The sequence below is a fragment of the Suricata suricatta genome, chromosome 11 (assembly GCF_006229205.1).
Source record: "Suricata suricatta isolate VVHF042 chromosome 11, meerkat_22Aug2017_6uvM2_HiC, whole genome shotgun sequence".
Classification (NCBI taxonomy): domain Eukaryota; kingdom Metazoa; phylum Chordata; class Mammalia; order Carnivora; family Herpestidae; genus Suricata; species Suricata suricatta.
This window is the reverse complement of record NC_043710.1, coordinates 91,272,820-91,288,145: the sequence shown is the minus strand read 5'-3', so window position 1 is coordinate 91,288,145 and position 15,326 is coordinate 91,272,820. Positions and strand designations below refer to the sequence as shown.

Sequence of the window (15,326 nt, the reverse complement as noted above, 5' to 3'; positions counted from 1 at the left end):
CCCTTTGATTAGTTCGCATTATATCCGATTTGTCTCAATTACCTCGTAGCTATTTCCTTGCGAGAATTTCTGTCTTCCTTAGAGAAAGAAAAAAATGAGTGAGAAAGGGAGTAATATTTTTTGAGGTTGGACGTCAGACACTTTACATACTTTATCCAATTTCCTCCTGAAAACTGATGTGAGCATCATCATGACCTCCACTTAATCAAGGCAGAAATTGTCACACAAGGGTGGAGGCAACGCGCCCAAGGGAACCTCAGGGAGGAAGGAATTCAAATTCAGATTTGTCTGGTTCCAAAGCACAGGTTTGTGAGCTACCGTACACCGTTTTCCCATTATGCAGACGGCGATGATGCCGATGGTGTAGTGGAGATGATGATGGTGATGGTGGCAGAGATGATGGTGGTGATGGGTGCGACATTGGATGCAATAGCCTGATGAACTGCAGTGCACAATCCTGATGTTCTCATGATTCCAGAGATGGAAACAAGACAATGTTAATAACCAACGCAAGAGGGGCCTGTAACACCGGACTACAGGAAAGCAGAGCTGGCTGAAAACCCGCCTGCCCGCTCTTGAATCCCAGGAGAGAAGCAATCCAGGCAGTACAGTGGCTGCCAATTCACCCAGTTCAAGATTTCATTTTTATCCATAACTGATTTAAAAGGCAACTATTAGCCTTGAGTAAAATACAAAGGAGTCTGTTAACTGGACATTAAGGAATGTGTCCATTGCCTTCACCCAAATGGCATTTGGTTCATCAGACCTGATTTTATTATTATTATTTTACTTTGTTTAGACATATTTATTCTTTAGATTAAATAGAGACACTTCATTTTAATGAAAAAGACGATGCATAAGTACACAATCCAAGACACCTATTTTGAGTAGGAACACGGAATGTTCTAGCTTTAATCCCAATGATAAACCCAACACTCGCATTAAAGCAAAGATAGTCAAATAAGGTCACTGTGCTCCCAGCTGAGCTGTGTGTTCTAGGGTGGGGGAGAGCGAGAGAGGGAGAGAGGGGAGAATGAAAGAAAGCCAGAGGAGAGGGAAAATAGAATGAGAAACAGATGGTCTTCGATTTCCAAACCGGAAACTTTTTTTTTTTTTTGGTTGTTTACCATTTGTAATCTGAACCAAAAACAGGAGGTAGATAGAATTGCCTTCAAGTGACAGCTCACAGAACGGATGGCTGGAAGTCAGCGCCAGCAACTCCCTCTGGCTTGGGGCAGGGTAAGGGGGAGCCCTGGGGCACTGCCCCACCCACATGTGGTCTCGGTCACAGGCTCCTGCTGGCCCCGTACCCTTCCAGTACAGGGCTTTGTTTGGGCCGACTGGGAACCAGCCTTGTTTGTGGGGTTCACACTCAACCTGATCCGCAGTGTGAGGAGTCCAGAGACACCGCGTCCCAAACATAATCAAGTGTGGGTGGTGTGTCTTCTAGTTCTGAAGAGAGGACTTCATGTCTTTCCACTTCATCTTTCCAGCTTGCTACTGTGCTGGCTTTTCAAAGGCGACACGTCCAAAACTAATTTCACAAACCCCTCTCCTCCTGCCCCCAATTACGTTTCTCTTCTTGAGGCTCCGGGTTCTGAAAATGGGATTTTCTGTGTTTCTGAGACTCAAACAGTTTTCATTCACTCCCTGTATGCAAGTCATTTCTGATCTTCTACAAGGTGTAGATTTACCTCCAAAATAGCTCTGGAATTTCACTTTTCATTTTCTTCTGCACCACCAACAACCTAGGCAATGTGCCCACCTGAGTTTTTGTAACATTATAATCAATCTCTCTATATCCCTGAAAGGATGCTGACTTTATATCAGAGTGGGGAAAAATCCTGTGGCCCTTCAGTGCTGATGTAATTCTTTCTTTATTATGATATTATTTAAGTATAAGCCAACATATAATTAATTACGAATATGTTTACGGTTCTTCTACCATGAAACCAAAACATTTTACCTTAAATTAGACAGGCAAAACTAATGAAACATTAATCTTAATTCAGTGTATTGTCTTACTGAAAGTAACTTTGAGTTACTGTCACGTTGTTTAAGAATAAACATTTCTGGGGTGTCCTGGGCGGCTCAGTCGGTAAGGCGTCAGGATCTCGATGTCAGCTCAGGTCGTCTCGAGGATGGTGAGCTTGAGTCCCTCTGTCCGGCCCTGTGCTGACATCACAGAGCCTGTTTGGGACTCTCTCTTTCTTGCTTATGCTCTCTCTCTCTCTCAAAATAAATAAATAAACATTTAAGAAAGATTAAAAGAATAATCACTTCTGAAACTGTCACTACATGATTTTTAATAGTGTACCCAATAATTCAATAATGAATATATTAATGCTTTCTTATTTAGTTACTAATGCACAGTTGCAAGTGAAAATGTAGAGAGACAGGATGTTCTGGAAACTTCTACTTTCAAGAGGCTCCATGTTTCCAGCTGGTTCTTTGGAATCCAGGATGCCCGCCCTTCCCTGTGCCAGGGGACTGTTTCCTCGCTCCCCTTTACGTAACCTGCTTTCCAACATGCCCTGGTGACAGGCTGCCTTAACCTGGCATCAAACCACATAACCGCAAGTTTGTATGCTAGAAAGTACACTCCCTAAGTGTGGGTGTTTTTCCTCCCTTTCCTTCCTCTTTCTTTCTTTCTTTCTTTCCTTCTTTCTTTCTTTCTTTCTTTCTTTCTTTCTTTCTTTCTTTCTTTCTTTCTTTCTTTCTTTCTTTCTTAAAAAAACATTAAGCACACACAAAAGTAAGGAGGGTAGCATCATAAATCTCTTTTGACCCTTTGCCCAACCACCACAACCATCAAATCCTCAAGCATCTTATTCACTGTGCATCCTCACCCCCCTCTCCCCCTGCCCCCGACACACACTGGTCACTTCTGAAGCTATTTTTAGACACCAGGTAGATTCATATATAAATATTTTAGTGTGTCTAAAAGATAAGAACTTTTAAAACATAACCACCTATCATTACTATGCCTTAAGAAAACCCCAATAATTTCTCAATATTCAGTTAGTGTTCAAATTTGCAGAGGAAGACCTTAGTTCTGTCCACTGCCGCATGCCCAGTGCTCCTGAGACATAGGAGATGCTCAGGCAACACTGTCTATGAACGCGAGAACATTGAACTTGAGTGGCAGAATTCTGTTACACGGTGTGGTCATTCAAATACTCCAGAATACTCTCTTTCTCTACATCTAAATACTCTTTCTCTCAAATAAATTTAAAAATAAGTAAAAATGAAAGGTCTTTTAGTTTGGGAAGGACAGGAGTACGTCTCAGAGGGAGAGCTTTTACCTAGAGGATGGATGACAGCCAAGACTAACTCCCTTCCCAACCCCCCTTCAGCACTGTCACCAGGCATGCCCTACTCAGGGTCATTCCACAGATCACTTCTGAACCCCGACCCCTTGCCAAAGCCGACTGGTCCCGGGACAGCACTTCACTAACCTGCTCATGTGGCGATAGGGGCCGTGGTCCTTCCAGATAAGGAAGTATGGTGCAGAGAACAGGACCCAGGGTTAGGACACCCGAGGGTCATTTCTGCTTCGACTACAGGCAGCTGTGGGACCTGGGGTGAGATCCTTCCGGCTCTAACCTCCATACAAGATTGCTGTGAAGATTAAAATCAAAGTGACTTTGGGGCGCCTGGGTGGCTCAGTTGGTTGAGCATCCAGCTTCGGCTCAGCTCATGATCTCATGGTTCGTGGGTTCAAGCCCTATGTCAGGCTCTGTGCTGACAGCTAGCTCACAGCCTGGAACCTGCTTCAGATTCTGTGTCTCCCTCTCTCTCTGACCCTCCCCTGTTCATGCTGTCTCTCTCTCTTTCAAAAATAAAAATAAAAACTTAAAAAAATAAAATAAAAGTGACTTTGAGTTTCAGAGAAGAGGAAAAGTGTGTTTTTTGGTTGGTTGTTTTTGCTTTTGTTTTTCAGAAAGGGGAGAAGAGAATTAGAGATGTTTCATGGCTGAAATACCATTTGAGCTGAGCAAAGGCCTAGAACTGGAGTAACTGGGGAGTTTCTAAGGGTTAATTCTCAGGGAACAGAAAATAATCTAACTATTATCTCAAAAACAGGCTTGGAGATTGTTATAAACTGAGTATCTGTACTTCACCTCCTCCCCCAGTTTGCATCTTGAAACCTAATTCTCACTGTGATGAGATCTGGGGGTGGGACCTTTGGGGTGATTAGGTCATAGGGATGAAGCCCTCATGAATGGAATTAGTGCCCTTTTAAAGGAGACCCCAGAAAGCTCCCTTGCCTCTCCTGCTATATGAGGGCACAGCAAAAAAACAGCCATGTAGGAACCAAAAAGTGGGTTCTCCTCAGACACTGAATATGCTACCACCTTGATCTTGGACATCCTGGCCTCCAGAACTGTGAGAAATACATTTCTGTTGTTTATAGGCCCCTAGTCTATGGTATCTGTCCGCAGCTGAAACGGGCTAAGACAGAGATCCAAGTGTTTGTCCTAGAAATCAAGATGTCCTGGCTTCTGCATGGGGCTCAGGGAACGCTAATTTTTACCATTTGGCTCCCTTTTGCTCACACTCTCAAAAGACCCTGACTTAATACACTAATTTACAAGTCCATTGCTAACTTAATTGATAGCATGCCAGCCCTTTTAACACTAATAATGCTCTATGCTCTTGCTTAGATTTGGGTCATATTATGATTACCTTGATACAAGTGCAAAAACCCCATTTTAAGTGGACACATGTGGATGGCTGAGCTCATGTTTGTTCTATTGGCTTCTAAGTCACATGGTGACATTTTCCCATTCTGTCCTTACCCCTGGGAGATGGAAGGCACTACCACATTCAGGACCCATGGGCATCTGCACACCTCACACTCTGAATGGAGCCAAGTGGGAAGGCTGGACACCTTCATTCCCGTAAGATACTAAGTTTTTAGGGATCTCCTTAAATGTACTAAGTACTGAGAAATGCTTATGATGTTTCCAAAAGTGTGATGCTGAATTCCCTTGAGAAACTAGACAGTGCTTGGGTTGGGTGTTGGGAGAGGGGGTGTTTGTCTAGAACTTTCTATTTAAAAAAATTTTTTTTACATCTTTATTTTTATTTTTGAGAGAGAGAGAGAAAGAGAGAGAGACAGAGACTGAGTAGGGGAGGGGCAGAGGGAGAGGAAGACACAGAATCTGAAGCAGGCTCCAAGATCTGAGCTAGCTGTCGGCACAGAGCCTGATGCGGGGCTTGAACCCACGAACCGTGAGATCATTCCCTGAGCTAAAGTCAGACGCTCAACCAGCTGAGCCACCCAGGTGCCCCACTTTCCCACTATTTTGTAGATCATTCTTATTCCAGTTCTGTTAAGGTACAAATTTCGTCAGGGAATTGTCCCCTTCTGTCCCCCCCCTCAACACTTACCACTTCACTCCTGGGACAGACATAGAAGAGGGGGAAAGTCAGGGGGCCCCAGGGGTGAGCCCCATTCTGGAACTTACAAGCTGTGTGCCTCTAGGTCATTCTGCTCACCTCACTGGACCCCAGTCTCCCACCTGCCCGATGGAGGTGATGATAGTAAGAGGCTTTCTAGGGTCTCAGGTGATGTCAGGAACACAGAATGACTGTCAATTGCACCATGGGGTTCAAACGCTCATGCAGCTGCCATTACTTCTCCCTTGTGATCACCTCCCTGTTTGCATAGCTCAGGTGATTCGAGGGACTCGGAACCATGGGGCGATCCATGAACCGTGATCCAAGAAGGTGTTGGGGATGATATTGTTAGGGTGAGCAGGGTAGAGGCTGCAGCCAGCATAAGTAAATGGGGACCCAACCCCCATTCCTTCGTTTCTTCCTTTTTCCCTCCTGCCTCCCTTCTCCCCCAGTTAGCCTCCCTTGAAGAAAGCCATCAAAGAGCAGACATTGCATCTTCCTTCAGTATTTCTGTAGCCAGGTAAGGAGAGAGTGGGAGGAAGGGGGCTTGCAGGGATGAGAGGAGACATGAGTAGGACCCAGGTCACCAGCTGGCATAGGCGACACCCAGTGGAGAACCTGATGCCCTTAAAGGGGAAATGGCTAGAAAACACTGGTAAGCTGCAGAGGAGCGAACGGTGTGCCCTTACTGGGTTTGTTGCACCAGCTGCTGCCCTTCTGGAGCCCTCTTGCACCATCATGCCTTCTAGGCATTTCTAGAAAACTCCAAGAGTAGCTTCCATGCATGTGTATTTCGGTTTGCAAGGCATTTCTTTGATTTTCAAACATTTTTTAATGTTTATTTTTGAGAGACAGAGATGGAGCATGAGCAGGGGAAGAGCAGAGAGAGAGAGAGAGAGAGAGAGAGAGAGAGAGACAGAATCAGAAGCAGTCTCCAGGCTCTGAGCAGTCACAGAGCTCAACACTGGGCTAGAACTCACAAGCCTGAGCTGGAAGTCGGATGCTCAACTGACTGAGCCACCCAGGTGCCCCTCAAAGCACTTCGTGTATTTTCAGCAACTTTATGCTCTAGATGGGATCATCTCTACTTCATAGGGGAAGAGTCTGAGGCCCAGGGGTGATATGACTTACCCAAGACCACCCTGCGTGAAAGCAGAGAACCCAAATCAAACGCTAAACCCAGTGACTGCCCCCCCCCCACTCCGGACACCAAACTGTAGGCACCGATCTGAAACCCTTGGACTCACAGACAAGTAAGCAGACCTGATGGGAGGGGAGATTGCCTTCGGCTCCCACCTCCTTGGCTCTTTCCCTGCCTCCTCCTGTCCTCTGCTAGCTGTGTCTCTCCAGACCGTCCACCGGCCCACGCCACCCCCCACAGCTGCAGTTCTGCGACCACAAAACACTTCCCACTTCACATCCTACCACAGATTCTAGGAGTGCAAGAGCCACCACAACAAAAGGAAGCAGTTAAAGGAGCCAATTCTGCTGCATCTCCTTCCTTCTCTCCTTCCCACGTTTCCTCCATCCCTGCCTTCTGAAAACATCAAGGCTTCTCAACCCCCCTCAGACTAACAGCGAGGGACAACAATCAGGGGGCTTCTGGAACTAACCTCTGTCCCCTCTGATGGGCCCAGGAGATTCGAAGCTGCCAGTCATTTCGAGAAACTTCCTTATTTTCATTTCTTACAGATCATTCGTGCCAAACCAGCACCAGTTTTCGTTCATGGCCGTTACCTCAGGGGGATTGGTAATGCACTGAGAACCATCCTCCCCAGGGTTTTTTTTTTAATTTATTTATTTTTGAGAGAGAGAGAGAGAGAGAGAGAGAGAGAGAGAGAGAGAAAGAGAGAGAGAGGCAGAGAATGAGTAGGGGAGAGGCAGAGAGAGAGGGGGACACAGTCCGAAGCAGGCTCCAGGCTCTGAGCTGTCAGCACAGGATCCGACACAGGGCTCAAACCCACAAACCGTGAGATCATGACCTGAGCCGAAGTCGAACGCCTCTGTTTTCTCCCGAACTGGTCTGTTCTGTTTCCTCTTTTCCCGTCCTCCCTGCCAGTCTGACCCGGTATTCCTGGCCATCAGCAAGTCAGCTGGACCCAATCCCCCCTCAAAGCCTTGACTCCTCTCTCCACAGCCACCATATGCCAACCGTCTGACTGTTAGGGGCAATCTGACTTTAAGTATCATGTCTTATCGTCAGTGGATGTTGGGTTCAGAAAATTCAGTCACCTCGTTTACAGGTGGCTGTGTACCTTGCCCCAGGGCCTGGAGGGGCTTATTGGCCACTCTACGTTTCTTGCAGAAAGCCAGGCTGGCTGTGTCCGCCTTGCCTTCATTTTTGCAGTGCGCACCCTCATCTCCTGAGAATTTTGTAGAGGCCTCAATACCGAGGAGAGGTTAAGAAGATAAAAGAGGCCTCCGTGAATATCCACAGCCCAGATCCTTGCCCTGAAGGGGATCCCACCCAGCAGTGGAGACCTGCGATTGCCTCACATGTAAACACTGTCATTCCAAGCGTGTCGGAAAGGTGATCCCCAACTTCCTCGTCTGTCCAACGGCAGCAAGTGGCAAACTTCCCAAGGCTCTGGGGACACAATGAATGCGATAACTGGAAAGCACTTGGATATGAGAGCTAGTCCAACGCCTGCCTCGTTTCCGGCTCGCAGCACGACTTCGTCGACCCCAAACGATGAATGGGGGCCTGTGCTGCCGAAGGGAGCATGACAATGATGAGAAAATAAAGAAATGGTAAGAATCAGTGGGGGGGGGGCGAGAGGGGGAGGTGCCTGGGTGGCTCAGTCTGATAAGCGTCCGCAACTCTTGATTTCAGCTCAGGTCATGATCTCGCGGTTTGTGGGATTGAGCCCCGTGTCAGGCTCTGTGCTGACAGCGTGGAGCTGTCTCCCTCTGCCCCTCCCCTGTTCGTTCTCTCTCTCTCTCAAAATAAATAAATATTTTTAAATAAATAAATATGGCTACTAGAGAATTTAAAATTACGTACATGGCTTATATTGTATTTAAGTTGGACAGTGCTGGCTAAAATCTTATTTTGAAAGGTAAGGGGCGCCTACGTGGCTCAGTTGGGTGGAAGTCTGACTCCAGCTCAGGTCATGATGTTGTGGTCTGTGGGTTCCAGCCCCGCCTTGGGCTCTGTGCTGACAGCTCAGAATCTGGAGTCTGCTTCGAATTCTGTATCTCCCTCTCTCTGCCCCTCCCCTGCTCACACCTCTGTCTCTCTCTGTCTCTCTCAAAAGTAAATAAATGTTAAAAAAAATTTTTTTAAAGAAAGATAAGGTATAAGTATAAAAGGTCAGTGTCATATCTAAAAATGAAACTTTAGGGGCACCTGAGTGGCTGAGTTAGCTAAGCATCCAACTCTTGATTTCAGCTCAAGTCATGATCTCACAGTTTGTGGGATCGAGCCCCGTGTCAGGCTTGGCACTGTCAATGTCAGGATTCTCTCTCTCCCTCTCTCTGCACTTTTTCACCCTCTCTCTCAAAATAAATACATAAATATTTTTTAAAAAGTATCAGTGAGTGAATACACGAAAGTAATAGTATTCTTGCCAGTACAGGAAGAGTGATGGGCTAACTCACCTTTTGTGGGATTTTATAGTCTGCAACACACACGAACACACCGCCTTATTTTAATCTTCACGGCTCTCTGAGGGGTTTTTTGCTTACCTTTTGCAGCCCAGGAACGTGAGATCCAGACCTGCCCACGCTGAACGATGAACGAGGCGAGAAGTCACAGAACGGGGACTCAGGCTCAGGGCTTCTCCGTCGAGGCTGTGGGCACCGCGGCCACTCGCCGGCGTGTCTGCCTCCCGCTGAATCTTCAGGTCAGAGCATCCATGCCGCCTCTTCCACACGGCCTTCCCACCCACCCCGCCAGTGTCCTGTCCTACCTCACTCTTCCCCACTCACCTGCTTCTGTTCTTCACCCCATCACCACTGCTGTTGGAGATCATCTGTATTGTTTTTAAGTCTGTGGACTATTCTATGTGCTCACTCTGACCTTCATTCCTGAATAAAATAATCAATCCCAAGAGACTTAAGAAGTTAGTATACTATTATCTCTAGTTTTTTCACACAAAACTAGAGTTTATGGAGTTTAGGTTACTTTCTGAGCTGAAACAGTAATAGCACAGTTACTCTAAGTAGAAGAGTCATATATCTGACTGTTGATCTCGGCTCGGGTCTTGATCTCAAGGTCCTGAGTTCAGGCCCCGAGTTGGGCTCTGTGCTGGGTTCTGCGCTGGGTGTGAAGCCTACTTATAAAGAAAAAGTTCAGATATTTGATTGCAAAGTTCACACTTTTAAATTCTGTGTGGTCTCCTGAACATGTCCAATGGTTGTTTTTAGCATAGAGGTGTTTGTTATTATTATAGTTCTCAGAACTAATGTGTAATGTCTACATATATTTTATTAAAAAATTTTTAATGTTTATTTTTGGGAGAGAGAAAGAGGCAGAACATGAGTAGGGGAGGGGCAGAGAGAGAGGGAGATATAGAATCTGAAGCAGGCTCCAGGCTCTAAGCTGTCAGCACAGAGCCCGACATGGGACTCAAACCCACGAATGTGAGATCATAACCTGAGCCAATGTCAGACACTCAACCGACTAAGCCACCCAGGCGCCCCACTTCTACAACATTTCTTAAGGAAAGTGGTGACATCTTAATATCTATCAACTTCAGGAGGATTGAGAATTATTGAAATTAGTGATTTCATTGATGGGTACAATAATGGAGCTATTCAAATGTACTTTTCAGAGTAATGGAGACAAGCAGCAAATATGGACACAAACATTAATATCTGGCTTGAAAATGCATATTCTTATTCTTCTCTATAGATTTTACGAAAGATCATTTCACCAAGAGTAGATGCTGGTTGGTCATGAGGAGAAGATGCTCAGATGTGTGTTTGAGGGTGAAAGGAAATTAGCAGTTTACACCCTGCTGGCTATTACTAGAGTTGACCAGAAGTTACTGGAGACAGTAGACAGAGCATGGATTCCAGTAACTGGTCTTTCTAACCATGCATTTTAGGTTTAGTCCCTTAACTCTCTGCACTTATTTTGTCATCTGTAAAATGAAGACGGTATACCCTTATTTGCAGGGATGTATAAGGATTAAATTAACCAATCCATGTAAACAACCTGGTGTGAAAGTGGTGATAAGTAAACTTTAGTCTCTTTCCACTATCCTTGTGTATATTTTACTAGTCCATATAGGAGATTTGACTATAAAATAAAGAACAAAATTGATATTGCAAGCCAACATACAGGAATAAACATTCCCCCAACATAGCAGGGCATCTTGGGAAGCTACTCACTTCTTCTGACTATGCTGTGTGTGCCCACACCATTTCTGGGATGCTTCTCTCTACCAGTCAGACCTCGATGCAGAAGACATGCACAGGAAGTGAAATCAACAAGTTGTTATTCATTCATCATGGATCGTTACTCATCCAAAACAAGTGAATGAGTGATTCTTTTTCAAAAGAGACCAAAAGATAAGCAAGCCACAACACTAGCACCACTTTACGAAGTGACCATTCAGCAATCCCATCAAGCGTCACTCAGCTTCCCAGAACTTTCACCAGATGTGCTCCAAGAAGCACTTGTTGGTGACGTTCACCAGCAGCCACTTTCTAAATGGGGAAGTGGATCGGCTCTGAGGGACAGACAGCATGTATTAGTCACAGGAGGTGAGGGATGGTGACATTCCTGAAAATAGAGGGGACCAAAAATAGAATTACAAATACCTAGAACATTCTTTTCTCTAGAGAAAAGTTTAAACACACTAGCTTTAATGAGGGAGAGTTAGGTGGTATTTAATAAGGTCAGTGTGGGAGTGAGGCAGCCCTGTTTCAGGGAATAGCATGTCCCTGGAGATGGTCTCAAGATCCCTTACTTATAGAAAAATTTGCTTTGTCCATGAACATCCTGGAGAAAAACCACTTCAGTTAGATTTCAAAGGCCAACCATGTTGATGCTCTTAACTAGCGATGACTAGCTAAATCTGGATATATAAAAAGCGTGAATCATGGCAAGAAAGAGAAAAAGTCCATGAACAAGAAGCCAAGCAGCAAGAATGGTTCTGAGGCTTTGGGCTCTTGCTGCCTAGACTAGGAAAATCTGTACCTCCAATTTCATCTCTGGCTGTGCTAGCTCTGCTCAAGGCCATGGTCCATCCCCTGCTAGCATTTGCCATCTTTCCTGAAGACGTATGGCTACTGCTGGAGAGAACTCAAAATAATTTGCTAGGTTTATGTATCATTTCTTTTTTTGTTGTTGTTTTAATTTGAAAATTTTCAAACTCACAGGAAAGTTGAAAGAATAATACAAAAAATACCCATGTGTCCCTTTACCTGGATTCATCAGTGGACAAGTTTTCACCACACCCCTTTACTTCACATGGTACATGTTGATACATATACCGCCCTTGATCTAAACTATTCAAACATATCATGACACTGCACCCTTTAAAGCTTCCCCTTGCATCTCCCAAGAACAAGAACATTCTCTTACATAATCGCAGCACCTAAGAAAATCAACATTAATACAATAATAACATCCACCATTGAGCCCATACTAAGCTTTCCCAAATTGTTCCCAAAATGTCCTTTAGGGCAGATTTATTTGTTTGTTTGTGTGTTTGTTTGTTTATTGATCTAAGATCCCATCAAAGTCTAGCATTGCATTTCACTAGTGTCTCTCTCTACTTTTCCCAATGTGGAACATTCCTTTGCTCATTCTGATATCCATGGTATTCATGGTACTGGGTCCTTTAATGAGCTTAGGCCACTGGTCCTGCAGAATGTCCCACATTCTGGATAAATGTCTACTTCCTCAGGCTTAGATTCAGGTGACATTCCTGACAAGAGCACCTCATTGGTTGTGATATGGACCTGCCATCTCTCAGGAGTCACAAGTCAGACACCCCTCATCCCCCGCCAACAACTGCCAATGTTGAGCTCCTGGTTAAAGTGGAAACTACCAGGTCTCTCCAATGTAACAGCTTGTTTCTCCCTCTGTAATTAACAAATAATCTGTGAGTGATACCTTGAAATAATGTCAATATCCTATTCCGTAATGGCCCTTCCATCAATGATTTTAATATCTATTCATTTTCTTACCTGAATCTGCCATTACACTGAAAGTTACAAAATACAGACTTTTCTATCATCATTTCTACACTTATTTGTTGACATTGTTCATGAAGAACAGGGTTCTCCTTTCTCCCTACCGTTTCCTCTCTCTTTATCTTTTATTTTTTATTCATTTTTTAATAATTTATTTATTTCTAAAATTTATATCCAAGTTAACATACAGTGCAACAGTGATTTCAGGAGTAGATTCCTTAAAGCTTCTTACCCATTTAGCCCATTCCCCTCCCATAACCCCTCCAGCAATCCTCTGTTTGTTCTCTGTATTTAAGAGTCTCTTATGCTTTGTCCCCCTCCCTGTTTTTATATTATTTTTGCTTCCCTTCCCTTATGGTCACCGTTTTGTATCTTAAATTCCTTAAATGAGTGAAACCATATGATATTTGTCTTTCTCTGACTGACTAATTTCACTTAACATAATACCCTCTATTTCCATCCACATAGTAGCAAATGGCAAGATTGCATTCTTTTTGATTGCTGAGTAATACTCCATTGTTTATATACACCACATCTTCATCTATTCATCTGTCAATGGACATTTGGGGTCTTTCCATACTTTGACTATTGTCAGTAGCACTGCTGTAAACATTGGGGTGCATGTGCCCCTTCGAACCAGCACACCTGTATCCCTTGGATAAATACCTAGTAGTGCAATTGCTGGGTCACAGATAGTTCTATTTTTAATTTTTTGAGGACCCTCCACACTATTTTCCAGAGTGGCTACACAGTTTGCATTCCCACAAGCAGTGCAAACGAGATCCTCTTTCTCCAGATCTTCACCAACATCTGTCGTTGCCTGAGTTGCTGATGTTAGCCACTCTGACAGGTGTGAGGTGGTATTTCATTGTGGTTTTGATTTGTATTTCCCTGATGATGAGTGATGTTGAACATTTTTTCATATGTCTGTTCACCATCTGGATGTCTTCTTTGGAGAAAAGTCTATTCATGTCTTTTGCCCATTTCTTCTCTGGATTATTTGTTTTTTTGGGTGTTGAGTTTGATACGTTCTTTATAGATTTTGGAAACTAACCTTTTATCTGATATGTCATTTGCAAATATCTTCTCCCATTCCATCACTTACCTTTTAGTTTTGCTGATTGTTTCTTTCACTGTGGAGAAGATTTTTATCTTGATGAGATCCCAATAGTTCATTTTTGCTTTTGTGTCCCTTGCCTCTGGAGATGTGTTGCTGTGGCCAAGGCCAAAGAGGTTTTGACCTGCTTCCCCTCTAGGATTTTGATGACTTCCTGTCTTACGTTTAGATCTTTCATCCATTTTGAGTTTACTTTTGTGTATGGTGTAAGAAAGTGGTCCAGGTTTACTTTTCTGCAGGTCGCTGTCCAGTTTTTCCAGCATCATTTGCTGAAGAGACTGTCTTTATTCCACTGGATAATTTTTCCTGCTTTGTCAAAGATTAGTTGGCCATAGATCTGTGGGTCCATTTCTGGGTTCTCAATTCTGTTCCACTGATCTGAGTGTCTGTTTTTGTGCCACTACCATACCGTCTTGATGATTACAGCTTTATAATACATCTTGAAGTCCGGGATTGTGATGCCTCCAGCTTTGATTTTCTTTGTCAAGATTGCTTTGGCTTGGCCTTCTGGTTCCATATGAATTTTAGGATTGTTTGTTCTTAGTCTGTGAAGGATGCTGGTGTTATTTTGATAGGTATTGCTCTCTTTATCTTTTAAAATGTCACTAAGGATGTATAGATTTTTTTTTTCATTCTATAGCCTACTGTAACCCAATATATCACTTGGGGGCAGGAAGAGGGATGAGCGAATTGGGTTTGGCTGTGAGAGTTCCTTCAAACTGGTTCCAGTATCCTGTTCATATAATCCCATCAATCTTGGGGGCAGTCCCCTGCTCTGTGGTGCAAGATGTTGTCCTCTACTGGCCTCTGACCTATAATTAACATCTCTCCATGGAGCCTTGGTTCCTTTAGGTGGGCACCGGTGCTTAACAATCAAAGTCTATACACAGGATGTGCTTTTACCTTGCCTTTTGAATTGCAATTTGAAATAAATAAATTTCTAGGCCTCTGCTACCCATGCCTGGGATTACCTGGACATTATGAGAGCTAACAGCAATATGGAATAATTCCAGAGGACCCTTAACCCTTCTTTCTGGGAGACTCTCCATTTTGACACCTTTGCAAAGCTGAGGGGTGACCCAAGTCTTCACCTGGGCTCCCCAGAGAGATTTGTCTCCACTGCTTTAAGGAACTTGCCAGAACCCTGTGAAAGTACTGTCATAAGACATTTTTGGGCCTGGCCCAAGAAAGAGAGAAGAACATTACTAGAACGGCTTCCATTTCTGAAAAACATGAGTTTAAATACTGATATACTTTTCTGTGTCACTGTATTACCATGGGTACATCACATAATTTTTCTGAGCTTTGGTCTTGTTTGTTTTTTTGTTTTTTTGTCCCTAAGAAAAATGTATTTAGTGTACCTTCTTCATAGTGTTTTGTTTTCTTAGAGGAATAATAATGAAACAAGACATCATGCCTGAAAGTGCTTGAAAACTGTAAAGAGCTATGTAAACACTAAGTAGGAACAAGAGTGCAGCATTTTGGGTGGGCAGAAGCAACATAGATAATTAAAGTTCAAGAGCAAACTCAATTCCTAGCTTTTTAATTAAAGTCTCTAGCTAAGGGACTGATGTGGACTTGGATTCTTCCTTCTCTCCTGACTTCCTTTTTTAGGAGCTTCCAACTAGGGAGCGGAGAACAGGCTGTAAAGAAA

General features: G+C 44.0%; 1 long non-coding RNA gene across 1 annotated transcript in view; it reads left to right on the top strand.

Moving 5' to 3' along the window:
• Window positions 1-9,415, top strand: part of LOC115306814 — a 35,570-nt gene extending 26,155 nt beyond the window's left edge. Inside the window, exon 4 of the long non-coding RNA XR_003915446.1 lies at window positions 9,103-9,415. This is a non-coding gene — a long non-coding RNA (uncharacterized LOC115306814). The remainder of the gene's footprint in view (window positions 1-9,102) is intronic.
• The last annotated feature ends 5,911 nt before the right edge of the window (window positions 9,416-15,326 follow it).